A 27,924-nucleotide genomic window follows, 5' to 3' on the forward strand; every position below is an offset into this window, starting at 1 on the left:
CAAAGGGTGTTACCCTGCTCCAGTAATCACTTCAACGTTCCACGTGGTTCCAAAAGATAAACAGTTCAATTTCTAAATAGTTTTCCTCTTCTTTGCTGTCTGCAAAGGCCACGTGTAGCGCTATCATTGACCTCCAATCAAAAGTTTATATAATATTATCCATGTTCCACGCGACTTTCGTGCAACAGTAGCCTATGTACGAATCAAATTCCTTAATAAATCTGATATTAATTATTAGCTGTCCATTGATGGAGAATATGTTCATGGTGCCCTAACATAGTGTTAATTATTAATATACCGCAAAAAATATCATCGGATAATGTCATCATTATTAAACTCTCCTAGGGTTCTATGCATTATTTTTACTAAAATCAATTCATTTTAAATTGTAGTTATTTACTGTACCCTTAACAGTAACCTACGAAAAATGACTTTCGTTGTCATAATGCACTGAACAGCTGATTTAAAGACGATTTAAGGGCTTTGAAACATGTTCCTGGACCGGATGAGAGGTTGAAACAGTTGGAACACTTGGCACTGATGTTGTAAACATATTCTTGTAAAACTGTTTCTTTGAAACTGTTATTCTGGAACAGCTTCGTTCATGAAACAGTTACAGCCGAAACTGTTTATCCCATCTCTAATAAGAAATAAAGAACATAATTGACTGGAGTTAACATTTGTAAATTTAATTAGAGTAGAAAATTTACAATACAATTTTTTTTCCACAGGTTCACATTTGTTTACAATGTAAAATTGTTACCGGAAGCGGTGAGGTACTCTATAAGTTCGTAATCGATGAATGAATGTAGAACGTTTTAGATTGGCGACAATTCTTTTTGCCTGGACGGATTCCACACTTGACGCATGGTTGTTCACTGGTCTCCAGGACTGTGAGTGCTTCGCCTTCTGTGACAGAACACCCATTGCACAGCCCTTTCCTGACGCCAACCCAATATGTATTGCCGTTTCTTGGATTTCTGCGCTGTCGGTAGTAAAGAAATCAGGAGTGAGACAGTTGATTGCCTCCTCTTGATGTTGGAATGAACTCGATTGTCATACTCTGTAAATTTTGGTTTTTAAACTTCAATTCCATAAACCTGTTGCCAGGGTTTCGAAGACATTGTTCATACACAAAAATGCTATGAATTTCAGATACAGTTTAAACAGTAGTACTAGTTGTAATAGTTGCAGTATGTAAAATACCATTAGGCTAAATAACAGTAGGCGAAATGCAGTAGGTTAAAATATCAGTAGGCGAAATGCGGTAGGAAAAATACCAGTAGGCCAAATGGTTAGTAGACTACATGCAGTAGATAAAGCGTTTAGTAATCTTTATACAGTATTACAGTAGGGCCTATAATTAATTCATGCAATTAACATAAAAGTAAATCCGTAGTGCGACAGCCCATGGAGAACGAAAGCCGACCAACTGACTGTTGGTCTCACGTCCACATACCTCAGCCTATACTTCGTTCCATAATGTCTGACAGGAAAAGTAAACATTTCCGGCAGAGGAGGAGAGAAGTATGCTATTCAATCAATGGCAAATATCTCATTCCACGCCTGTCTTGAAGTTGGGTGGAGGTAGAACGCTTCAGACCGCCCAACTTCAAGTCAAGCGTGGAATGATCTCTCTGCCATTGGATGAATAGCAATTATACTTCTCTCCTCCTCTGCCGGCAATGTTTACATCTCCTGTCAGACATTATGGAACGAAGTATAGGTGAGCGACTATCCAGCAAGTATGGCGATAGCGTGTGGTTAGCACGATGATTCTTTCCTCTCAGCCATAAAAGCAGTCTTAAGAAAGCGGATTTCGCTATTTACTCCAGCTTCTCAAAGTCATCACTGGGTGGGCACTGGTTTCATACACTCACCGTAATTTCATGAGAAAATGTATTCCCTAATAAGGACTCGAACAAGCTGTCATTCCGTATTGCTAGTCCGAGGCTTGAAGCCTTAAACCACGCTGCTATCGATTACTTACTTAAATTGTACAATGTATAAAATTAATTTTGACTTAAGTTATGTGCACCATAAATGATTATATTAAATGTTTGTCTTTCGAATGGTAGTTCAAGAAAATAAACTGTAAACAAAAATATCGTTACATTGATAAGATGAAGAAAACTGAATTGCTGTAACACGTGGCATCTATGTGAGAGCGTTTTTTTTTTCTTCAAAAATCTGTTCAAACAATTCCCTTGACAAACTTTTTCCGTCTTGTCCGATATTTTCCCACCTTTTCTGTGTTATAATCCATTGAAATCTCTACAGTCCACATTACAGAACACTTCTTACTGTCAGTTTTAAAGGATTCTGACAATGTGAAAAATATTTGAACTTCTCGTGCTTTACTTTTTGTACAAATACAGAATCACTCTGACCTGTGAGGTATACCTCAAAGTACATCCCCTATGGGAGATAAATTCTCTTCGGATATCCCCTTTTACCTTTTCCCTCTTACACACTCAAGTATCTGTGTTCTTTATCAAATTGACTGTCTTGTGGCACTTTTTCACTCTTTCCTTTAGCTTTCTCTATCTCTGTCTTTCATTTCTTCCCATCTCCTACATCGTAGTTTGTGTGAGTGTGGAGAAAAACGGGAAATGGACAGTCGTCCATCTTGTTGAACCGCTAGAGAAGCGAAGGAACAAGTTTGAATCACGCACATGTAGCTGTGATACAACAAACGGTCTTGCTATATCCTCTACACAAGTACTGGATTTAGATGCTTCGTCTCTTGCGGCAATGTACGACTGCTTTGGTTTTTCGTTCTTGGAAGTCTGTAAAGATTTTTATACGTTATATTAATGAAACTGATTAATATAAAAACAAAGCAAAAATACAGAAACTTTATTGGGCGTAAAATATTTACGTAAATATTAATTTTTTGGTCATAGAGAATACGTCTGTTAATATTAATATTAAAAGTAAAATTCGGTATTTAATTTCCTTGAAAGTTACAGCTTTTTCTTCTTCCTGGTATGTTACATCCAAGTTATTTCACCTTTTATTAAGTCTTCATAACGATCATTTTTCATTAAGTTTATATTTAAAATAAGATACGGGATTCTGCAATCATCATTATGCCCGAAGTACAGGGGTTTTCAAAATTAAGTGATAACTTCAATTGCTCATATTTTCTCACAATCTTAAAAATTCTGGTACTGGCTTTTTACACAAAAAATATTTTTCTGTCACCATGACAACGAATTTGTTTGTTTCTCATTGTTTTGTTATAATTACATACAGTATTTTCAAAACGAATTAATTTAAGTAAAAGTATGTTTTATTAATCTGTGTTTTGGAAAGAAATGATTTCTCTTCTGAGAATAAATTACATTGGCCGTGATGAAAGAAACTTGCTCCTAGAAATATGTCCATTATCCTGGAAACACAACTCAGACATCAGTCACAACAATGCCCCAAACATACTATAGGTTTGTTTCTGCAGCAGTCGCCAACTGTCATGAGCATGAGCACATCAGCTTTATACATCAAAAAGTCGATGTGCGCATGCTCATGAAGATTTTAAATTATTGTTAGAAACTGCTACAGAAACAAAACCTATTGACTATAAGAACAAAACTGTTGATTTTTTTTAGTTGGTTATTTAACGACGCTGTATCAACTACTAGGTTATTTAGCGTCGATGAGATTGGTGATAGCGAGATTATATTTGGCGAGATGAGGCCGAGGATTCGCCATAGATTACCTTGTATTCACATTACGGCTGGGGAAAACCTCGGAAAAAACCCAACCAGGTAATCAGCCCGAGCGGGAATCGAACCCGCGCCCGAACGCAACTTCAGACCGGCAGGCAAGCGCCTTAACCGACTGAGCCACGCCGGGGGCCAAAACTGTTGAATAATGGTCTCTATGTAACTGGACACTTTAACTTGTGGATATTTCTGTAGACTATATTGGACATTTTGACTTGTGAACATTTCTATATACTGCAAATTTTGACTTTTGGACATTTCTATATAGGCCTATTGGACATTTTGACTTGTGGGCAGTTATATAGACCAAAATGGGGCATTTTACTTGTATGTCTAATTTACACACTATACTCGATAATATATTTTCGTCCTTGACTGAAAAATAGTCATCTTCGAACTTTTTAACAAGCATAGGCATAGTTTCAGATTTTATTGGTGGCATTTTTGTACAGCTTCACAGTACCGATGACAACTGAAGTCCTTAATTAAGGCCGGACGAGTTACCTCTCTCTCTCTCTCTCTCTCTCTCTCTCTTAAAATTGTGACTAGTTGCAGGAAATGGGACCTAAAGTCGGAATTTTCATTTTTTTTTTTTTTTTTGTGGTTTCAAAATGAGGATGAAATACTGAGAATAAAAAAAAATCATGGTTCTAGGTGCTATAGTTTTAATGTATTGCTTATTGACTATCGATATTACATTATGTACTTTTCGAGAAAAATACAATTAAAGTTTTCATTTGTTTTCTGAGCAACTATAAGAAAGATTTAGGTATTTAAGAAGCACCGTGTAAAACTACGTCCTAATTTAGTATGTAAAAAAGCCTACAGGTAGCGCAAGATGTCAAAACATAAAATGCTGTTTTTACACCGCAAATTCGTTATTTTGTTCTCCTGTAAAATTTCTTTTCACGACTTTAGGTCCCTTTTCGCGCAACGGGTCACAAATAGTCATGCTGTCTCGAATCAACCTGTTAAAATGCAGTAAAAAAAATATAAAATCCGCATCCATTAAACGTCGAATGAACAGAGCTGCCTCCACTCGACGTCTTTCATTGTGTATACAAATCTTAAGATACATCAGTGAAATAACTATAACCAGTGATCTTTAAACCTGGTAGCCGCATCTAAGTAATGTTGTGGTGTCTAAACTTCGTTCGCTAATCATAACATTACATTTTGTAAATTTATAGGCCTAATAGCTTTTTATTTACATATTTTGATGCTAAAATATAGCATAAAATACAAAACGTTGTATGTAACACGTGTATAATCTTCATTATGAACACTCGTGGAAATTATGCGACCTGGCTTACGCTCACGCGCTAAACATTCACTCGTGCCATAATTACCAGGATTATACATTAGTTACATAAATTGATATTTTCAACAAGTTTTACTTTTGCATGTTTTTAGGCATCGTTAGAATTTTGTAAAGAGTATTTGTTCGTTAGCGTTTGTTGAGTGGTTCATGAGATGTTAAATGATTTAAATGGTGAGAGTGTGAAAGTTATTTGTGATTTTGACATGCTCGCTATTTGGACAATTTTAAATATTTTCTGAAGTCGTTTTTTGGCGTGTACTCATATTCCTGACCTTTCAAATGATTTATAGTTCACTGCTCTAGTCGAAGTAGACGCAAAGCACTGTGAACAAACGTTGGTAATGCGAAAGTCTAACACCGCAAACGCCGAGGTGATTCTCCCCCCCCCCCCATGTGTAAGACGTTTTATGTCAAGATATGCTTCTTAATATTTCGTACATAAATTAACAAATGAAAGTATCATAATAAATATGAAAATATGCCGTTACATGTAATACAGTATCATAGCCAATGGAATTATGAACTGATAGTTTGTACGATAATATATCATCGTTTAGTTTCAGATCCTGGGGAGGGAAGGAAATTAATTAACTTGCCGTTCCTACTAATTAGTAATACTGTTGTAAAACTCTTCAATGCACACGCACACCTTTTCTTTTCACTCTAGGCGATTATATGCTTTGTCTCTGACCACCCCTTTTATTTCACCATTTAAAATTATCCAATCAGGAGATGATTATTTAGCTTGATGGAGTGGAAATTGACAAGAATTTTCATTTTCTTTGCTGATTATTGACTAGAGTGGAAGTGATTGCGTTGAAATATAAAACGTGCTTGATGTGAAACTTTTCGAGACAAAGTTAAAATTGTAACTGTGTTGGAGAACTGGGCATTCCTTCGTGTTTCATATTTTACATCTTTTATTTACCTATTTCTTATTTTTATTTTTAATTTATATTTATATCTGTGTCTTGGATGTTCCCCTTGGTGCTATTCGATAGGAGTAGGCTACGTACCAGCATCGGGTTTTACTTTCTCCCTTCCCCACGTTCATTATCATCCTCACCCATTCCCTACACTACACTTACACAACGTGGCCCGCCGAAATGGTGTGCAGCTTGAAAATGGGTCACAGTCCTGCCATCTATCCGCAGTATGCGCAACCCGAATCACGCAAAGTGTAGTGGTTAGGCATTAGACAGACACACACACACACACACACACACACACACACGTATTTATATCTTTATTTATCTGTTTTTTTTTTTTGCGTTTGTATTTATAACTTACCTCTATGTTGCACTTATATCTGTATTTATATCTTTTCCGTGTTCTTTTTTTTTTTTTTTTTTTTTTTTTTTTTTCATTTTTCTATGTTATAAGCAATAATTTTTACTGTCTATTGTAATTGAAGCTTTGTCCTATTAGCTACAGAAAAATAAATAAATACATGAACAAGTAAGTTAACAAGTATTGAAATTCAGATAATAATATTGAAACGGTATGGAGAGTAATCTCAGAGCTGACACAAAATAAAATTAAAGCATCCAATACGTCCATTAATATTGATGATAATGTAATTTCTAATCCGCATAAGGTTGCCAACACTTTTAATGTATAGTTTAAATCAGTTCCTGAAAAAATTATTAGTAATTTGTCTGCATCATAATATAATCTTGATGTTGAAAGTAATATCAGTGATGAAGGTGGTGATTTTACATTATCCCCATTTACAGAAGATGAACTTTATGTTGAAATTAAAAAGAAAATACTCGTCTGGACCTGATGACATAACATTTTTTTGTTACGAAGAATTTTGTGTATTATTTTTAAACATTTTACTTACCTTATAAATCTTTATTTTTCTTGTGGTAAGTTTCTTAAAATATTGAAGTTAAGTAAGTTTATTCCTATACGACATTTATTATTATCGCCCTGTAACTGTACTTTATGGTTTTGCATTGATGTATGAACACTACTTTTTAAATCATTAGCTTGGTTACTTAAATTTAAAAAAAGTTATTTCTGATCATCAACATGATCTTCGTATTAATAGATCTACTTCAACAGCAGTAAATTATTTTTATGATGAATTGGTTTCATATATTGAGCAGGTGAATGCCCTGTTCGAATATTTTATGACTTAAGTAAAGCCCTTGATTGCGTACAGCATAATTTATTATTATCTAAACTTTCTAAATATAATATTGAAAGAGTACCTTTTCAATAGCTGAAATCTTTTTGTCTAATAGAACTCAATATGCTAAATTGCTTTACTATGAAAAAATTGGAAATCATCAATAATATCAGACACTACAAATATTAAACTTGGAGTTCCTCAAAGTTCTGTTTTGGATCCTGTATTGTTTATATTATAAGTAAATGATATTTTTACTCTTTACTGCCCTTTCTATGTATGCTGATGATCTTTCTTTAATTGTGCCCGATCGACCTCTAAATATATTAGATAACTAGTGTAATACTATTTTAAATGAAGTATTAAGATGGTTTAATGAAAATTTGCTACATTAAAATTTAAGTAAAATGACATACTTATTTACAATTTGACAATTTACAAAAAAGAAAAGATAAATCACATGACTTTTTAACATCAAGTGCTGTAAATTTTTTAGTGTTAATAACCATTGATGAAAATTTAAATTTAAAAAAATTATTCTCGTTTGAGATACGGCAATTGTTTATGGAGTTGGTCTACCTCAACACAAGATGTATTACTATTTCAAAAGAGTATGGCTGTAATAGCCTACATTGTACAGTTTCGTGTAAAGAATATTTGAAATCTTTTAAAATTTTAACTTTTCCTAGTCTAAATATTTTAAAATTGTGTATTTTTATATTTTATAATGGGGAAGTATTCATCCAGAACGGGAATTTTTATGGTCTTAATACCAGACAATGTAATGCATTTCACATCCCATTTAATAAATTAAGAGTTGGATGTAAATCATCAAATGTTATTGGGTTGAAATTATATAATAAATTGCCTGAAGATATTAAGGTTTCTCATTTTAAAACAAAACTAAAAAACTGTTTAATTGAAAAGAGTTTATATTCTGTTGATGAATATTTCAACTAAATTAATAACTTTTGACTTTTCCTATGCAATATATTTTGTCAATTTGAATAATAAAAAGTAAGTAAGTAAACAAATAAAGAAATAAACAAATAAAGAAACAAGTAAGTAAATAAATAAGTAAATAAATAAGCAAATAAAAATAAGTAAATAAATAAGTTGATGGAAGCTTCATTTCCACACTGGGAATGTACATAGATAAAAGATTTAATTTTCATAATACTTGAATTTAATAACGTTAAAATAAATTTCTGTTTTTTAATAAAAAAAAGTTGATTTCCATTATCGACCACTACACATTTATCATAAATCTGTCTACATTTATGATTGAGAGAGTTTCAAAATAATCTTCGCAGCCTCGTTCTATACAGACTATAACCCCTTTCTGTAATCATGGATAAGCAGTTTTATTGATCATAAACGAGGAATGAAATTAAAATTTTTTCAGACTTTTTTCTATCAATGGCAGGGCCCTTAACTTGTCGTTATTCTCCCCGACTCTACAAGCGGGCTCATAGACATCGCTAGTGCCGAGAATTATAGACTACTTAGTTCATCAGAGACTATCCAGAGTGCACCGCAGGCGGTGAACCTACATTACACTTCCAATAAATGATGTTGATGGAGAATTACTGGAATGTCACAGGGGAACTGGAATATCTGGTGAAAACTTCTGGTTTACCTGGACCACGGGTTGGCCCAACGCAAGTTATAAATTTAGGGTGGAGAGGGATTTGAATCCTGCTCCCCCCCCCCGGCTTATAAGCCCAATGCGCTAGCACTGAGCCACCGTGATGGTGTGCCTAATAGTTTTGTGTTTCTTTTATTTCTTGTGGAAGGTACAGTCGATTCTTCCGAAATTATTTTTACTAGAATCACCACTGCAGTCCATCAATTTATTTATGTTGTCGTGGATTTTTCATATAATTAAATTTCTTAATTTTTCTGTAGTATCTATGCTTCCTCTACCGTCTCTTTTTTCCTCTCCCTGTCTCAGAAGATTAATTTCATATTCTTGTGATGTTACTTTTACTTTCTGATCGAAGCTTCACTTCCAGACTGGAATTTAGGCCTACATAGTTAGAAGATTTAATTTTCTTAACACTTGGATTTAATAACGTTAAAATATTTTTCTGTTTTTTATTTGTAACAACTGATTTCCATTATCGACCATTACACATTTATCATAAATCTATCTACATTTGTGATTGGGAGATTTCCAAAATAATCTTGGCAGCGCAGCGTCGTTCTGTAGCTATATATTCCTTGTTTGTAATCAGAGATAAGCAGTTTTATTGAGCATAAACGAGGAATGATGTGAAAATAAGTCTGTTATTTTGGAATCTGCAAATAGCTCAATTTTTGTTTCGGACATTCTCGACAGTTTAAAGGTCAGAAGAGAATAAGAAAGAAGAAGGAATAGGAGAAGGAGACGAATAGAAAACCTTGGGGTCCATACACAGCATCGGGAACGAAGTGCCAAACGACACCGGTATGCCCTACATTCCAAACCCCGCAGGCCACTCCTCCCATTTTTTTTATCAGACTCCCTCTCCTTACTGCGTGCCAAATGGTGGAGGGACACCGCCTAGTTTGTTTCCCAAACCGTGAGACGTGACACCTATATTTTCCACCTTGTGGAAAATAAGAAGAAATTCTTTTCCTATCCTTTTGTTGTTCCTCATGGCCTAGATAAGTCAGGAGTAAATATACTGCCCATGAACTGGAAGCTGTGTGTGCCCAAGTCTCTTGTCTGAGTTACGGGATTCCTGGTAGGGCAGACTTTCCTCTTCCTCATTCTTAAATCCGGTGTAGTTGAGACGGATAAGTACGGAAATGTCTTCAAGCTACTATTTTGACCGTAGACGTTTTCTGCAACGATTTTCACGTTTATTCTAAGCCTCTATGGGCGAGTAATACTGTACGTGATTACAAATCTAGAAATCCCGAATTTGGTATCCGACGAGAGAAGTAGAGATCTCTTTCTCCCTCAGCCGATCTAGATTGCAATCCTCCTTTCTTTTTCCAAGGAAAAGGATTTTTACTTTTCTGACGAAAAGGTTCTGAAATTTTACATCTTTTGAAAATCTAATATTTCTATCTGTGAAAGTAAAAAGGGAACATTCAAAAAGAGTTCCCATCATTGGATGATGATGATGATGATTATTATTATTATTATTATTATTATTATTATTATTATTATTATTATTATTATTATTATTATTATTATTATATTAATTATTCTATAAAAGATGCAAGCTTTAATTCCATATGAATTGGACTATTGTCATCACGTTGGTGCTGATGGAAATAGTAACATTATTAGTTGATTATGGTCTTACTGGTGATAATATTATGGTGCTGAGGAAAGGAAATATTAATGATTCCGAAAAATAATGGTTTTAATATAAGTGCAGCTTTCTTCATGTAGAAGATTTGGGTAAGGTTAAAACATAAGAGAATTTGACGTATAACACTTTTCTATAGAATATGGAAGATATTAATATTATAAAAAATGAATGAGTGCAATGACTTGGATCAACATTATTAAACATCGTAATTTGACAATTTGAAAGTAAGCGCAGGAGAAACAAGGAGATATAATTTAAAAAAAATGCGATAACTATATTGAACTATCAGGGAGGAAAATACATAATAAATGAGATTATTTCTGACAGAAAAAATTCAGTAAATAGGCTAGTTGGGACTGTTAGAAGGAGAAATTAATAAAACGCTGAGGCTATATATATTTTTTTCTTGTGGCTAAACATCCCACGCACTACGACCTGAGATCTATTGTAAACCCCCCCCCCCCTATATGGGATGAGTTGCGTGCCAACCAATCCTCTACGCGCACCGATCCAACCACTTGACTCCCTTAACGACCGGTCCCTACAGCCAACAGAATCCATGTACCACTCCTGCTTCGGCAACCCCCCCCCCCCAAGACTCCCTTAACGGTCCGAGGCGGAAGTCCTCTCCCGAGAAGGTCTGCCCCGGGTTCCGTTGCAGAAACTATCCACCATCGCATCAATACAATCCACGGAGGCCGGTCGAGGGAGCCAGCAGCTTCAGAGGGCCGCCTGTATAGCGATCTGAAAAGTAGAAGAAGTAGGCCTAACGGGATGATGAATGAAAGAATGGTAGGGGAGGAAAGGAAGTGGCGAAAATGAGTGGGGTTCCAATCGCCTTATAAAGTTACTTGATATTCATCCTGGAAAGACCTCACCCAGGCAATTTGTTCCGACCGGGAATCGAACCCGGGCCCGCTGGATTCGGAGATAGACTCGCTAACCCCTCAGCCACAACGGTGGACTGCGGCTGTATTAGTAAAAATGCAATATAACATGTCGGAGAAAGCTATTTTGTGCAAATTTAGGTAAATACATGGGACTATTTGGAAACAAATTAAATAAACATATTGCACTGTTTAGGAGAAATTCAGCATTAACTTACACAGTTGTTGCGATAGGCTGGTATAAACAGCTACACCTAGCAAAGCTGTGTTGTCAACATCAACTGCAACACGTGTTTTCGTTAACTAATTGATATAGTAACAAACACTGGATCAGTAAGCAACCTTTAAGCAAATACTCTCTAACATTAATACTGGAAAGTTCACGATAAGAGAGGCGAATGACTCATCAGTGCTATCTAGCGGCAGGGAATGTTGACAGTGAGGATAACGTGACACGTAGCGCGGTAAATTGCATCTAACAAGAGTTTTGTACTTCAACACGTGGTGTAAGTTGTAAGGATTATTCTCATGGTTGTTCCACAAAATGTCAGGGAAAAGTGGGATTGTTTGTTCTGTGTTCTTCTGTAAAAACTACGCTTGGCAAAAAGATGCTAGATCGTGCTTCAGATTTCCGAAAGATACAGATAGGTGAGTGAGTAGTCATGTAAATACGAGTAGTCTATTACTTTTCTGCCACAGGATTATTATTATTATTATTATTATTATTATTATTATTATTATTATTATTATTATTATTACTACAGTAGAGGAGACAGTAGATAACTTGTTGTGACCTTATCATGTGTTGTGGCTATCACCAATGGGTATGGAGAAGGAAGATAATTAGTCTGAGATGAACTTTCGTGTCAGTAGATTCGTATAATTTTAATCATGAAATAAACTCTCTTTCTGTTAGCTCATTCTTTCCCCACTCGCACGATTCACATGACAGGTCTCGTGTCCTCACCATCATCATCATCATCATCTTATTATTATTATTATTATTATTATTATTATTACTGTTATTTGTTTTTGTCTTATAGATGTGCCATATGTGTAAATAAATGTAAAAGACAGGACCTAGACGAAACGTTTAAAACTAGAGGAACAGAGTATCTGTACAAAAATCACAGAATAGGTTCAGATCACTTTAGATTATCGGTCTTCAATAACCCTAATTTGAAAAGTCAGGGGTAAGTAAAAATAAGGTGTAATTGGAAAAGTACCGAAGTTTCAAATGAGTCATAGACCTGTTAATTTTTAATATATTTTTTCAAATAACAGACTGAAGAGAACAGTTATTTCTTCACTGAATTTAACAGCTCCTTCTTCCGAAAATATGGGTCAAAGTACGATGAAAGAACCGCGAAGGTCCCCAAAGAAACGCATTAGACCTTCCATCGAGGAGGCGACGGTTTCTCCGATTCCAGACAGAAACGACGATAGTCCTCTACCAGGTACCTCATAATCAGATAGTACATTAGCAATAATATGTTCTCTGTGCTAAGTGAATCAGTTATTAAACCGCATAAAAGTACTTTACTTCCATCATACCAAACACAATTTCTTTATAGTTTCTCCATATAAAATACTGAACGTCATGACTTTTTCAAACTAAATAGACGCATATTGTGATACGTAACATAAAAATACGAATTATTGATTTTGTGAAGAAAGTGTGTGAACTCATGTTTTCTCATAAAAACTGATTCAGTTAGTTATTCGCAAAATATTATTTACCTAGCCCTAGACTTTCAAGACGTTATTAATATTTCACTAAATTAAGTCCCTGTTTATTTTTTAAGATGCAAGAAATCCTAAAAGGTCAAAGATGGCTCAAGATCTTCAGATAAAGACACTTTCTAAGAAATTGATTGCAGCTCAAAAGTTGGTATCTAAACACAAAAAAAAAAATATATATATATATATATATATATATATATATATATATATATATATATTTCATCTCTTCGGGCGGAAGTGAGAGCTCTGAAGACAACCAGTTCAAATACTGATTTAATCAAAATTGTTTCTAATGATGAATTCATTATGTCGCAAGTGCGCTTAAAAAGAAAGAAAAAATGGGAAGGCGGTATTACAGATGTCGCCGATTTGGATGTAACTGTTGATGACAAAAATGTACAGCATGCAAATGAAGAAACCGTGTTGCAAGAAAATGCAAGGACTTATGTTGCAGGTTGGGTGTGTAGCAGAATAAATCACGAAATTTGTCGAAGAAATTTATCTTGTAAAGAAAACCCCAACGATGACGTAACAACGCACATCGCAAATAAAAAATATTGTAAAGATTCAAAAATTGTTTTCCCTAATGATGTTTCTCTAATGCTCAGCCAATTGTGTTCTGATGTTTTCAAAGAAATTGATCATGTTATTTGTAAAACTAGAATTGGTGAAAAAAAAAAAGAACTCGTTAAAATGGTAGTGCTCCCTGTTAACATGTCCATTTGCAGTGACTGTGCCAATGTCTTCATTGATAAATATTTCAGTGTGTTAATAAATTGTTACATCAAAAATAAAATGGACAACCATACAGCTAAAAAACAAAACAAGCGATGTATGAAAGCTGCTAAAGTCATGCACAACTAGATTTCATCAAATTTGAAAATATGAGAATTTATCAATTCATTTTATATTCTAATAACTTTGTAATTTGTTATTAATTAAAAATGTTATGAACAAAGTGATTCTAAAGTATACTATTTATTGCTTTGCAGCTTCTTATTGAAATCAAATGCACACCTCTCCTCTTTTCTTCACGTAACCCAGCACGACGCACGGAGTGTGCGAACGTTTCAAGCCGCTAGATGGCAGCACTGTTACTTTTCGCCGCCGCTTGCAATGCTAAACAGGAAAGCTTTCCAGTATTAATGTTAGAGAGTATTTGCTTTAAGTAAGCTGGCAAGAACTATAATACTGTAATTGAATTAAATTGAATTGAATTTCGGGAGAGGGGCTCTACAAACTAGCATTGTGATCTCAGAAGGTCTATTGCGCTGACCCTCAGGCTAGGTGCATTTTCAACCAACGCCGGCTGACTACACTAAGGTTCGCTGTGTACCCAGGATTCGAGCAGGCAATCCCACTCGTCCCTAGGCCAGCCCTCTTCGTGCTTCACTAGCCAACCTTCAGGGAATGCTTTGGAATGGTGACAAAATGGAGATATGTTGACGGAATTAGGTATAGGGAAACGGGAAAACCCCGAGAAAAATCCCAACTACGACATTTTCCACCACGAATGTCACTATATATTGACAATAACTATAACTACAGTATTATGTTAATTTACTTGGAATGCTTTACTCGAGTACTAACATCCTGTTCTGTTCTATCGTGTCATTTGTTTTGTACAATTCAGATCCTTCGTCGGAATACAAGGCGCGTTCTATTCATCTGTTCTCTTGATTGGATGTGTTTCACTACAGCTGTCTCTGCTGATAATGTTTTTGACGTTGAACTGCGTTCTTCGGGTGTCGGTCATGGGGTACCAACAGGCTCGAATGTCCCAAAAAGTTCAAAATTTCAAACGCTTACTGCGCGGAAACTATAGGAGCTACGTTAGTGATTTATTTACAGTTGTATAAAGGACAAACGTCGCTTCTTAATAATATGTAAACCGGCTACAAGATGCATGAGGAACGAGGGGCACCGCGGCGAAAATGGCCGTCTTTAGCGACCTCGGAGCGGCGCTGTGGTATGAGTCAGGGCCGATGTATTTGAGATACAGAAGTGTGCCGTACCTCGTTTTGTAGCTCGAAGACAACTCTATCAATGGTTAAAACTACCATTTATCTGAGAATAAAATTACGAGAGTTACGAGACCCAGTTTCTGAGAGTAGTGAAAATTTCAAACATGTCCAGTAAATTCGAAGCAAAATATAACGACCACTGGGATGTGTGGCCGAGGGTACAAGGATTCAGAAAAGACCACATATGCCGGAAGACGAATGAAAACGAGAGTACAGGGACCGGTTGAAGGCCGCGCGTGAGAGAATAAATTCGCTTTAGTGCCAGTGTAGTGGAAAGAGAGCTACTGGTGTTCTTGATATATGACGAGGTATTCAGATGTTTATGTGATTCAGATTTTTGTAGTTGTTGTTTTGCTTTTATTGTTAGCAACAGAGAAATGAAATGGAAAACATAATCTTTTTCAATACTTCTAATAGCACCAGTTGTTCTACCTGTAGCATAACACAGCTATGATCCTGAATCTTTTTTGGATATGTTATTTTTCAGTAGGTGTCTTTTACGTTTTACAACGAATATACTGAACATTATTTATGGATAAATTGTGAATGCTGGTGTATCAAACGGTATTGCCTTACTGAGAATGGCAAGAGAAAGAAAATAGAGGAAAAGCTAAAAGTATTATCGTTCTCTCATTTCGGGATTTTGGGTAAAATCTATGAGAACTCCAGTTCTGTTGGCTATTTATCTTACTTTGGGAAATGCTTTTCCACTGAAGAAATAGATACCGTTTTGAAGAGGAAAGGCAAAATGTTGACATAACCTATACTAACTTAAGAAAACCTATACCAGTAGCGTATATATTAATATAAAATTCCTATATAACTCGAACTCGGGTCTCCAGCTGTCCGTTCAGGCCGCTATACAAAGTTTTACATGCCTGGTTGTAATTAATTTTAATTTTGTATACACTACATTTCATAACAAATCCATTGAGTAAAGACCATAGCGTGAACATGAAGATAATAACTTATGGTTGAAAACTTTTTTAGGGGAGGAAGGGTAGCTATTCACGCCACCCTGCTAAGTGGAAGATGCTTTTTGCGAGCTCATCAGCGTTGCTTCTTCCGAGAAATTAATCACGGAGTTTTCCGATTACGTATAGCAGATTTTCTCCTTACTTGTGGGTTGAACTTCCTTCAGAATTGCAAGAAATAGATTGACCTGAAAGATGTTCCACAAAGATCCACTAAGATACGTGCCTTAAATTAAGTGGAAAATGTGTGAAAATAAAGCATAATGGTAGCAACTGAGATATAATTAAGCAAGAATCAGATGATCGCAAGCAAAAATGTATAGTCATATAATGTTGTATAAATCATGGAAGAATTCATATCCCATCAGCTTAATCTTTTACAGGTCCCTATTTCTGAGATCTAGCCGTATTTCAGGCAGTCAGTTGATGACATGTGACTAAAAGAAGCGGGATTCAGTAACCGACAGAATCTGTGACGTGTTGGTGATAATATAGGCTTAAAGAGTTAAGAGAAGATGACCCGGGAAATCGTTTCTTAGTTTTTGTACATACTGTAAGTTATATCAGCAGATAACAAATTTGAAGGGTACACGGGAAAAACGAACAATATCACATTTCCATTAAGGGTGAGGTAATGATCTATTTCAGTATATTACTGCAAAATTTGTTGGTGTATCCGTGGTTTTAATTCTCCTTTACTACTTTTGGTAAAAATAACACTAAAGTTTGTAGTAATACTGTGAATTAAATAATGACATCACCCTTAACAGCATTGTGACCTTGTTCGTTTTTCCCGTGTACCCTTCATTTTGATTTTACCATTTTGTTACTTTCTCATTACAAGAAGTATAAAAGCAAAGTATTGCAATGTTGAGAAGATCGATTTTGAGATAATCACGGAAATCGAAGTTCCTAGCATCCCACATTCCTAAAAAAAAGATGGTGCTATGCTATGCCTTATTCTACGTATAGCGTTTTCTCTTAAACAATTGGACGGATTTTGTTCATATTCTGTATCGAGTCAATTTATCCGGAAGTGGTCTAAGTTATATAATGTAACGTATAGTATTAGAAAAAATTGAAACGTCTTTATTTGAATAGAAAAACACACAATAGGGATGCACTTTAAGATTTAGCAGACAATTCTCCATCAATATTAATTTAATTGCTTTGGAGGAGAAATTAATTATTATTTTGTACAGAATTATTTGTAATTATTTTTGTTGCACCCTGTAATAATTTTTAACACGTTCGTCTAGCGCAGCGGTGACCAACGCGGGTGTCGTGATTACATCGTGTAATCACAGACATTCAAACGGGTACGAGGAGTTTCCAGTGCATTGCTGTGGGTTTCATTCACATACTGAAGGCAAGCAGTGGCGGTATCATGTCGCTTTACAAACTCTATCTCTACAAGCAGTAAGAGATGGTTTCGTAAAGAATGAGGACAACTTTTTTTATGTTCTGTCGGACAAAATGTAATATGTTTACTTTGCTCAACTGTTCAATTAGGAGTATATTGAAACATGAATTGCCACCCTGAATAATGTATTATTATTGTTATTATTATTATTATTATTATTATTATTATTATTATTATTATTATTATTATTACTGATCACTAAGTATGTATTTCTATAATAATTCTTCTGTACGTGCATGAATGTTGATATTTTTAGATCTTCTCCCTAGAAGGATAAAATTATTAGTTTTATCTCAGTTTTAATCTCCTTAATCTTTAGATGAGGGTAACTATTTATTAGTTATTCATTTAATAGCAAAATTGTAGAAAAAACGTATTCAATATTATGTGCCAACGAACTGTTAAACGCCAGGAATTGACATGTCTGAAATCATAGCCAGGAAGAGAAATATGAGATAAATAAATGTAAGGAAGTCGGCTACCTAATGGTGTTTGGAATATCTAAAGCCTTTTAATAGAACATAATTTCTCAAAAGAGTAATAATTAAAATAGCTTAAATAACTTGTCCATAAGAAGTTTTAATTTTGAAAAACTGCGAATTTCTCGACCAAGTATGCTGGGTAACTTTCGGTGCTGGACCCCGGACTCATTTCACCGGCATTATCACTTTCATTTCATTCAGACGCTAAATAACCTAGATGTTGATACAGCGTCGTAAAATAACTCAATAAAATAAATAAAAAATCGACCAAGTATCGAGAGAATAATTTAGAAAATTCCTGATTATATTCAAGAGAAAGGTTAAAAAAGAAGCAAGAAAAATCGTGTATTATTCACTGGCTCTTGATGACAGCAGTGACATTACTGTTACAGCAAAGCTTGAGATTTTTATCCGCGGTGTTGATTAAGATGTTAGTACAGGAACCACCACTGGTTTTAGTTTTCATGCTAATTACCTTTCCTTCGTTTCCTTACTTCATAGGCTGTCTGTTTCATGTAATCACTGCAGCTCGAGTTTTGGTCACCACTGGTCTAGCGTCTAAAAATATACATAGAACACGCTTATATAGTTTACTCACGTGAAAAAGAATAGGTTTACAACAAGAAACTGATAAACCTCTAAAAATAAAATGCTTTCTGTTACCCTTCGCGACCTGTTCTGATCGGAAAGAGTCAACACGTGACAAAAACAACACTCTTCCGATTGCGCCACGCAGGCCGTCTGTATTCGGTTATTGGGAATGCAAATAAATTAATTTGCGAGTATGCACAGGATAGGGACCGATGGCGGGCTTATGTGAGGGCGGCAATGAACCTTCGGGTTCCTTAAAAGCCATTTGTAAGTAAGTAAGTATGTTTACAAGCAATATGAAGCGTTTATATTTGAAGCAATCCTTAGTTACAATATTTAGATTTACTTCTCTTATTTTATATAGGTTAGAAAATATGTAATAACTTATTTTAGTTAGCTATATTAAAATTAATATACAAGTCTGTTTACAAGTAATATGAAGCGTTTATATTTGAAGAAATCCTTAGTTACAATATTTAGATTTACTTCTCTTATTTTATATAGGTTAGAAAATACGTAATAACTTATTTTAGTTAGCTATATTAAAATTAATATACAAGTCTGTTTACAAGTAATATGAAGCGTTTATATTTGAAGCAATCCTTAGCTATATTTAGATTTACTTCTCTTATTTTATATAGGTTAGAAAATACGTAATAACTTATTTTAGTTAGCTATATTAAAATTAACTTAATATACAAGTATGTTTACAAGTAATATGAAGCGTTTATATTTGAATCAATCCTTAGTTACAATATTTAGATTTACTTCTCTTATTTTATATAGGTTAGAAAATACGTAATAACTTATTTTAGTTAGCTATATTAATGACACTCGGGAGGAAATTAAACGCAGAATAAATATGGGAAATGCGTGTTATTATTCGGTTGAGAAGCTCTTATCATCCAGTCTGCTGTCCAGAAATCTGAAAGTTAGAATTTATAAAACAGTTATATTACCGGTTCTTCTATATGGCTGTGAAACTTGGACTCTCACTCTGAGAGAGGAACATAGGTTAAGGGTGTTTGAGAATAAGGTGCTTAGGAAAATATTTGGGGCTAAGCGGGATGAAGTTACAGGAGAATGGAGAAAGTTACACAACACAGAACTGCACGCATTGTATTCTTTACCTGACATAATTAGGAACTTGAAATCCAGACGTTTGAGATGGGCAGGGCATGTAGCACGTATGGGCGAATCCAGAAATGCATATAGAGTGTTAGTTGGGAGACCGGAGGGAAAAAGACCTTTAGGGAGGCCGAGACGTAGATGGGAGGATAATATTAAAATGGATTTGAGGGAGGTGGGGTATGATGATAGAGACTGGCTTAATCTTGCACAGGATAGGGACCGATGGCGGGCTTATGTGAGGGCGGCAATGAACCTTCGGGTTCCTTAAAAGCCATTTGTAAGTGTGTAAGTAATATTAAAATTAATATACAAGTCTGTTTACAAGTAATATGAAGCGTTTATATTTGAAGCAATCCTTCGTTACAATATTTAGGTTTACTTCTCTTATTTTATATAGGTTAGAAAATACGTAATAACTTATTTTAGTTAGCTATATTAAAATTAATATACAAGTAATATGAAGCGTTTATATTTGAAGCAATCCTTAGTTACAATATTTAGATTTACTTCTCTTATTTTATATAGGTTAGAAAATACGTAATAACTTATTTTAGTTACTATATTACAATCAGGGTGAGTATCTGCTAAGCAGAAGGCTGTACACCCAATGGTATTTTCCAAACTCCGAAATCTCTGTATACCGTATACGAGGTATTTTCTTACAATAATATCAGCTAAAGAAAATAACTGTGAGCTTCAATATTATTCACAGCATGATAAAGAAACTGAATTGTTGCGAACTGCGTAAAACCTATAATCAGTAAATATGTGTCGTTGCCAATTTTTTTCCCTAGTCAGATCATCTTGGAGTCGCCCTCGTGGTTTACATAACCGTTGCCCGGACACTCCCTGAAGACTTGTGGGAAACAGGGAGGCACGGTTTCCTATATCCTTAACGGGAATACTTGAAGTCGTCGAGTCAGGTTCCGACTGTAGGAGAGAATGTGATGACAATGGGAAACTGGTGAATTGATGGCTATAGTACTTCTGACGTAAGATTGCTCCTGATGTAAACAAATGGGTGGAGAAGTCCTCTGTAAATACGTCACGTGATTGGTCGGAAGGATAGTGCATGTGTCTCACATAACTTATCTGGTACAGTGCGTTGAACAATAATAACGACCTTGCAGTGGGTTGCAGACCAATAACATTGGTAGTGTTACATAAGTAGAGCAAGTCGTGTTTTGCAAGTAATGGTCTCAGACCAATTTATAGCGAATTATCAAATCTGATGATAAGAATCACTTAAAATAGCGTTATATTGTCAACAGTAATCTCACTAGAGGTTTTGATTTATCTAGACAAAATCAAAACTCGAGTGGGATTTAATTGACTATTGCACGATTAGAAGAAAGTATATAAAGATTAGAAGTAACAAAGTACTCCAATACAATAAAATATTAATTGACTTACGAAAATACAACTGTCTTTAAATGTGTTATTGTACCATCTCAACATTACGCTAGATGGCAGTAGTGTGTTATGATTAGCTGTTTTCTTGTTATCATTTGTGCCAACTATGGAATCTTCATTGAACTCTGTGGACGGTTACTAGTCAAGAAGGCTTTGTTGATTCAGTTTCATTTTTATTAAAACATTTGCATTCCACTTCAATCATCCGCATCCCAGTAACCAACGTCACTTGACAGATGATTTTCAATAAATCTTAGTATTAAACAATCTCTGATACATGACTATCCATAATACATATAGCAGAAGCTATAACAAACATAACCTAAATAATATAAACAACTGTTAGAAAAGTTTTAATTAGGGATGATGAAATAAACAAGAAACGTTTTAATTAACGATGATGAAATAAAAAATAAACATGAATAATTTTAAAAGAAACAATTATTGAAAGTACAATTTTGAAATTTGAATGTTTTAGTGGTTGGTGGTTCAGTTGATGTTATGTTGGATGTGTGCGTAAAAGAAGTGAACTCGTTGATGTACATGGTGTGTCCCTCAATTTATTCAGGATTTCCGAATGGTGCTCTTCATTTATTTGTAAATAGGGTTTCAGGGAAGATGCATAGCTATGACCAGTGATCTTTATTAATTCTTGTTCTTGAATGCCAATGCGAGTCATATTTCAAACTGCTGTGCATCGACTGGAGTGGTTTGTAATTTTCTGTTTTTTTGACGTCCAGACCAGTGCAGTTTGAAATGTTGGCAAACAAGGAAACAAATGCTAGGGTAGTGATAAAAATAAACAAATGCTAGGGACGCGATAAAATTAAACAAATGCCAGGGACGCGATAAAATTGTGCGATAAGCAGCCATGATTGGTTGAAAGATGTCCTTTCGTACCGTTTTATTGGTCGAAAGTATTGTGACGTAGTAAAAGTGTAATAGTCAAGATAAAATATATTTGTAGGAGTATTCTTCTATTTCACAAATAATACCATCAAAATAATTTCGTCAAAATATTCATGCTAGAATGATGCTTTGTATTGTCTAATAATTATATCCAATTTACAGTGATGTGTTGGTCTCTAAGCATAACCTGTGCAGTTATTGTGATGTACCGAAGTACGTACGATATTTCCGTGCAGGAATTCTGCATTACCATATGATGGATAGGTAGAGCGGAGAAAAATTCTCTCCGGCACCGGGACCCGAACCCGATTTTTCAGCTCTGAGTGCTTACGCTTTATCCACTAAGCCACACCGGATTCCAGTTCTGATACCGGATTGAATCCTCTCACTTTAAGTTCCACCTCTTAGTTTCCCTTTAGTGGCCAACCTTCATGCACTGTGTCACAGATGTGTGACAGTGGCACAATGTCCAACACACTATGCGCAGAGGTGCATTCATTACGAGTGACTAAGTGGCCGGGATCCGACGGAATGAGCGCCGTCTTAAATCACTAAGTGATTATTTACGCATATCATATTATTGTGATGTACCGAAGTACGTATATTTCCGTGCAGGAAAACCCGGTTTCGAATCCTGGTGCCGGAGAGTATTTTTCACCTCTCCACCTATCCTTCATCATATGGTAATACAGAATTCCTGCACGGAAATATCAGCTAATGTCCCAAATTAAAAATAGTCGTACGTCATTGAAAAATGTTGAGAACAGCTGCCATAGGAGATTTTATTTTATTTTTTTTCATTTTATGTGCTATGAAATACTTACTTACGGCTTTTAAGGAACCCGAAAGTTCATTGCCACCCTCACATAATCCCGCCGTCGGTCCCTATCCTGAGCAAGATTAATCCAGTCGCTACCATCATATCCCACCTCTCTCAAATATATTTTAATATTATCCTCCCATCTATGTCTCGGCCTCCTCAAAGGTCTTTTTCCCTCTGGCCTCCCAACCAACACTCTATATGCATTTCTGGATTCTCCCATACGTGTTACATGCCCTGCCCATCTCAAACGTCTGGATTTAATGTTCCTAATTATGTCAGATGAAGAATAAAATGCATGCAGTTCTGCGTTGTGTAACTTTCTCCTGAACTTCATCCCTTTTAGCCTCAAATGTTTTTCTAAGCACTTCATTTTCAAACACCCTTAACCTCTGTTCCTATCTCAAAGTGAGAGTCCAAGTTTCACAACCATGCAGAAGAAACGGTAATATAACTGTTTTATAAATTCTAACTTTAAGATTTTTTGACAGCAGACTGGATGATAAAAGCTTCTCAGCCGAATAATAACACGCATTTCCCATATTTATTCTGCGTTTAATTTCCTCTTGAGTGTCATTTATATTTGTTACTGTTGCTTCAAGATATTTGAAATTTTCCACCTCTTCAAAGGATAAACTTCCAATTTTTATATTTTCATTTCGTACAATATTCTGGTCACGAGACATGATCATATACTTTATCTCTTCGGAATTTACTTCCAAACTTATGTCTTTACTTGCTTCAAGTAAAATTCCCGTGTTTTCCCTAACAGTTTGTGAATTTTCTCCTGACATAGTCACATCATCCTCATAAACAAAAAGCTGATGTAATCCGTTCAATTCTAAACCCTCTCTGTTATCCTGGACTTTCCTAATGGCATAATTCTAGAACAAAGTTATAAAGTAAAGGTGATAGTGCATCTCCTTGTTTTACCCCGCAGTAAATTGGAAAATCATCTGACAGAAACTGGCCTATACGGACTCTGCTGTACGTTTCACTGAGACACATTTTAATTAATCGAACTAGTTTCTCGGGAATACCAAATTCAATAGGAATACTATATAAAACTTCTCTCTTAACCGAGTCATATGCCTTTTTGAAATCTATGAATAACTGATGTACTGTACCCTTATACTTCCATTTTTTCTCCAATATCTGTCGAATACAAAAAATCTGATCAATAGTCTATCTATTACGCCTAAAATCACATTGATGATCCCCAATAATTTCATCTACATACGGAGTTAATCTTCTCAAAAGAATATTGGACAAAATTTTGTACGACGTCAACGAAAGTAATATTCCTCGAAAGTTACTACAGTTAGTCTTGTCCCTCTTTTTAAAGATAGGTACAATCAAATCATTACATATTTTAATTGTTGATGGGATCAGAAACCATACCACGTCTCAACTCTCATTGCAAAGGGACTCAAGAGTCTAAAGATTATACATGAGGGATTTATTATTTCAGCGATCCAACTTATTTATATCTGAGTGTGTAGCTAGATTTATTAATCATTGTATGATACTGGGGGTCATGGTTGGATCCAACCAATGAGAAGGAGTATGCTCATTCTCAACTCTTACATTCAATTATTACCGAGGGACTCTAGTAACTTCTGGCGGATCAGGAGTTTTCCCGGTGCCGAATGAAAGATGGTTTGTGGCGTCTCTCTCTAGTACAAGTGGGCCGATTGAATTGTGTCCGACTAGTATTGTGGGAATATCTGGGTTATCCGGTGACAGTCAGGGGCTCAAAAGTCCATAGTCACCTATTCATCTCATTCCTACCTTCGTGGGATTTTATGCTTGAATTTGAATTAATTTGAATTTCGGGAGGGGGCACTGCAACTTAGAAAATTGAACAAATTAACTGCAGAGGTTAAATCAGCGTCGTCCGTGTGCCGGAATTTTGTCCCGCAGGAGTTCTTTTACATGCCAGTAAATCTACTGACATGAGGCTGTCGCATTTAAACACACTTAAAGAATACCGTTAGCGCTATACCGATTGCACTACCCAGGCCCATTGCGAATTAGAAGATTTATTGCGCTTACCCTCCCAACCAACACCGGCTGACTTCACTAAGGTCTGTTGCTTATCTGTATTTCGATCAGACAATCCCATTCGTTCCTAGACAAGCCGCCCCCGTTCGTTGCCAGCCGGAACTCGGAAAATGCTATGGAATAATAACGGAATTGCGATCGGACGGAATGATGTTGGTGCCTAATGTGGGGAAACGGGAGAACCTCGAGATGAGCCCCACCTGCGACCTTGTCCGCCACAAGTCATTTTTCAAAAGAAAAATTCCAGGTTAGTCTCAAACCCGGATCGCGTGCGTGAAGGCCGAAGGGGATTTTATGCTCAGTAAAGTCCTGCCTGGTGCAAACTACGTATATACTCTGTAAAAGCGTTTCTCAAACTTTTCTGAAGTGGGGACCACTTTTTTAAGTCAGAACAGTTCTGCGGACCACCTTACTCTTGTTCCTTTCGAAAGCAAATTTATCATTTATGTAGCATATTTTAATACCAGTATACTTACATTTTATTGTAGAAATAATTAATTAATTAAAATTAATTAAATTAAATTAATGTTATATTAGTGTTAAATAATTAAGTTAATGTTAATAGAAAAAAATGTCTTATATCGTAAAAAAAAAAAAAAAAAAAAAAAATTGTACAACATTGTAAAAATTTTAGAAAATTACTAAATTGTAAAACTATAAAACTTTGTAAAAATTGTAATTGTAATATTGTAAAATGTTGACATGTTCCACATCTTAAAGCTTCATTGCTCATGTAAGATCTATGGAATAAAATAAATGAATGAATGAATGAATGAATCGTCATCTGTAAAAACAGAAATAAAAAAAATTAATGCAGAAACATGCCGATTTTCAACAAATAAAGATGCAATTTTGCATGTTCTATTAGCCTATTGGTGTACGACGTACAGTACGTGACCATTTCAATATGCAGACTGGGTGTCGCCAAACTATTAAGAAAGTCATAAATACATGAAAAGGTTCGGTACTTTGGTCCTGTTATGAATTCGGGTAGTCCCTAGCTGGGTTACAGGCACGACGCCAGATGTGTACGGAAAAGATAGCGAGAAACACCACGTTCATAGTGCTTTAAATCCCTCTTTTGTTGCTCAGAGTAGAGTGGGAAGTCAATAGACGGGTAGGGTAAATAAATTTCGTAAAATGTCAGTATTGGGAGAAAAAGTGAAAGGCGATTGCCATGTGTCATTTACAAATTCTGAGATTTTCAGCTATCTTGTGATACGCAATTCGCTTGAATTTTATTTTTTCTTCTATCTTTTTTGAAGGACCACAAGGGCAGATCTCGAGGACCATAGGTGGTTCGCGGACCATAGTTTGAGAAACGCTGCTCTGTACATTACACACCCAAGTTCTATGGATGATGATGATGATGATGATGATGATACCTATCAATTATACATACATTGGTCTACTGGGTGTTCATTTCAAAGTGTGTCATGACGTCACTGTTGTTGGGTCACCGATTTGAAGCGAGTTTCAGCGTATATGTTAGAGAAGTTGCCTATTATTTAAGGCGTTCTTCAGTCTGAACTTTAGAATGTGTACGGTATAACTTGAACGTCGTAGCAACAGATGGCGGTCTGTACGGTCTGTGTGCTACCATAACCTCTTTCGAACTGTGTTTTGCGCCGGCAAGTCGTATTTGTTATCATCGGTTGCGTACGGTAACATTCCACAACACAAATCAAATGCTCCGTGTCCATGTTGACCGTCGAAGTTAATGTCAACAAATACATGTAAGTAATCGTCTTAACCCTCTCCCCATATCCCGACAGTACGTATTTCCAAACATTTCACATTCCTGCCACTAACGGCGTTACCGTACGTATCGGTACGTACTCTTCAGAATGAACGCCGTACTTGCTAGCCAACTTCTCTGCCTCACAGGTTATACACCTCTGCGGAAATGTAGGAAGATTGAATTCTCTAGGCTCATCGGCTAGCCACATGACGGCATACAGCGAGCCATGACACACTTTGAACTGAACACCCAGTATGTTCAGTCCTGAGACAGAAGGAAGATGGTTACCCGTTCTCTTTATTTACATCCTGTTCAAAGTTAAGTGATATATTGGGTTACAGTTTGTCGAACATAGAGGACGCAGCCAATCGTCCGTTTTGTCATTTCTTCAATTTAAAACTCGGGTTTCCTCGTAAATCGAAGTACTTACATTAGTGATGTTGTTTTCTTCTTGTAACTTATCTACCGTCTTGACACTAATGATAGAAGTGATTTAATTTGTGTTAAACTTTTCCTCATGCCCCAATTTTGTAAGTCAACGTCTTACAAAGCTGCCAGAATATTAAATCTGCCAAGTGTACTCGCGTTTAAAAATATATTAATAACAGATAAATGTTCCTTAGTGTTCAGTAGTGACTGATCGATATTAAGTCGAGGTTGTTATTGGTACTGTTTTTAACTGCGAAGTAGAGATAGCATTGTCTTATATTTGAGCATCATAATTCTTATTATTACCATTACGTCACTGGCATAAAGGCTGGTCCACAATAAACCTGGAATGGAAACGAGAACGAGAACGGAAATATTATTAAAATGTATTTAAATGTGAGCATTAACAATTAACGAGAAGCTTGTCGGAGTCCGGGAACGTTAACGTTAATTGTGAATGCTTATATTTAAATACATTTATTGTAACAATATTTCCGTTCTCGTTATCGTTTCCGTTCCCGGTTTATTGTGGAATCCTGATCAGATTCACCTTCCGAATACAAGTCTAGTGCTTTAGTCATCTTGCTTGGTAATTTTTTATGCTTCCTAATAAATAAAATATCAAATAGAGACTAAACAGAAATTATTCAAAACTTTAGCAGTGACAGTATCATTCCGTGTTCTAATAATTTATTGGTAACAATGTTGCAATAATCTTAATTAAGTAAAATGAAAGTAAAGTATCTTCTAATGCATCATTGATGAAATTTAAAGCTTCGTTCAATAAAAATGGAAGTCA

At 35.5% G+C, this 27,924-nt stretch overlaps 1 protein-coding gene across 1 annotated transcript in view; it reads left to right on the plus strand.

Annotated features, from left to right (window-relative positions):
* Positions 1 to 27,924, plus strand: part of Myo95E (Myosin 95E) — a 463,721-nt gene that overhangs the window by 249,592 nt on the left and 186,205 nt on the right. The window lies entirely within an intron of this gene.

Source organism: Periplaneta americana, chromosome 2 (genome assembly GCF_040183065.1).
Source record: "Periplaneta americana isolate PAMFEO1 chromosome 2, P.americana_PAMFEO1_priV1, whole genome shotgun sequence".
Classification (NCBI taxonomy): Eukaryota; Metazoa; Arthropoda; class Insecta; order Blattodea; family Blattidae; genus Periplaneta; species Periplaneta americana.